Source organism: Humulus lupulus, chromosome 9, assembly GCF_963169125.1.
Source record: "Humulus lupulus chromosome 9, drHumLupu1.1, whole genome shotgun sequence".
NCBI classification, from domain to species: domain Eukaryota; kingdom Viridiplantae; phylum Streptophyta; class Magnoliopsida; order Rosales; family Cannabaceae; genus Humulus; species Humulus lupulus.
The window spans coordinates 151316392-151318407 of NC_084801.1; the positions used below are offsets into that span (position 1 = coordinate 151316392).

General features: G+C 31.6%; 1 pseudogene; it reads left to right on the plus strand.

Annotated features, from left to right (window-relative positions):
* Positions 1 to 476: 476 nt before the first annotated feature.
* LOC133800184 (G-type lectin S-receptor-like serine/threonine-protein kinase At4g03230) lies at positions 477 to 1712 on the plus strand (annotated as a pseudogene).
* Positions 1713 to 2016: the final 304 nt, after the last annotated feature.

The following is a 2016-nucleotide window of genomic DNA, read 5'->3' on the forward strand; positions in this document are numbered from 1 at the left end:
TCACTTTTTCACTGAATAGTTGCAGCTGTGAAATTTGAATTTTTTTTGCATGAACTCAACAAATGTAACCATTCCATGATAGAGAAAAAAGAGCTAAAGTGAGTGTAATGGGATGAAACAAAAACACACTAAAACAAAAACTAATGAGAAAAAACACTTGCCCAAAAAGGAGCAACTCAAACAATATTTTAAACAACTCAAATATTAAGAAGCAACATCTAGGAATAAGAAACTAAAACTACTATCCTTGCATCAAAAAGCTATTATACTGATTTAGTCTATTTCAGAATAACCTCCAACATATGGATAATACTGTATACGCTTTAGTACAATGCACTAGAGACTTGTCCTCAAATGACTGTAAGAAATGTCTTGGAAGTGCCACATAAGAGATTTTAGATGTTTATTATTACTCAATTAGAGCTAGACTTCTTAGTTGAAGCTGCTACTTGAGATATGAGTTGTATGCGTTTTATATGGGTGAATCTGGTTCTGTGGCTAATAATAAGAATGGAGAAGGTTCTTAATTATTCATCATGAAGATTCTTGTTTTTTCTTCCTTTTCTTTTTTGTCTTACATACTAGCTGATGTGAAAAAGAAATAGAGAGATATTATCTAATTGATTGTTTTGAATTGCAGATAACGGAAGAAATAAAAGATGGAAATTTGTACTGGTAGCTGTTGTTATATCATGTCTTGTGATAGTAGTTCTTGGTTCATATGCCTGCTACTATGCACTTAACAGAAGACACAAAAAGAGTAATAAAGATTCTGTTCAAGTTTATCTAAGAGAAACTTGCTTGTCTTTTTTATTTTTTATTTTTGTTCTCTACTTAATCGAAAGCTTGATTCCTTATTCAGGGAATAATGACAATCTCCGGAAAATTTCTCATAAGAACATCCATGAAGATGATTCAACAGATCATGAGTTTCCATACATTGATTTGGCTTCCATAAAAATTGTTACTAACAACTTTTCTAATTCAAACAAGTTAGGAGAGGGTGGTTTTCGCCCTGTTTACAAGGTAATTAATAAAGTATATCTTTATTATCTTTTTTCAATATGAAAAGGAAGTCAACATATATAGGATTACACAAATACAAAATGGTTATTTTCAAGGGGCACTAAGAGATGGAAAGGAAGTGGCAGTGAAGAGGCTCTCAATATGTTCTGAGCAAGGTTCAGAAGAATTCACTAATGAAGTTCTAATGATATTGAAACTTCAACATAACAATTTTGTCAAGCTTTTGGGTTTCTGTGTAGATGGAAAGGAAAAGATACTTGTGTATGAATACTTGCCAAACAGCAGCTTAGACATCATTTTGTTTGGTAATAATATAAATATTTGTATACATTCTTTTCTTTGAAGTCCTCTTACTTCAGGACCTTGTATCATCATACTAAATTATATATGTATACTTATGTTTCCTACTATAAACTGCATTTTTCTCACACTTGTGATGGATATATTAAAGGAAACGTGCACAACTAGATTGGAGCACAAGGGTTAAGATTGTAAATGGAATAGCAAGAGGAACTCTGTACCTTCACGAGGATTCTAGGCTTCGAATCATCCATATAGACCTGAAAGCCAGTAACATACTACTTGATTTAAATATGAATCCCAAGATTTCAGACTTTGGAATGGCAAGGATTTTTGCAGGAACTGAAAGTCAAGCTAACACTGCTACATTAGATGGGGCTTACTAAGTTATTATGCTCTTAAACCATAAAACAATATATTGTAAAAAAAAATGGTAACACAGTGACCAAGAGTTGCACCTTTAATATATTTTGAGCCTTGATTTTGCTTTTTCCAGATTTAACAAGCTCCCAGAAGCAAGTATTATACTAATTGTTTATGTGGCCTGCAAAACCACAAGAACGAAATCTTAAAGACAAAATAAGCTTTCATTGTCAATAACTTGATCAAGTTATGAACTTCATAGATATAACATAGTTTTTTATTCTAATTTATTTATTAACATCATAGAAAACTACTAATTCAAACTCA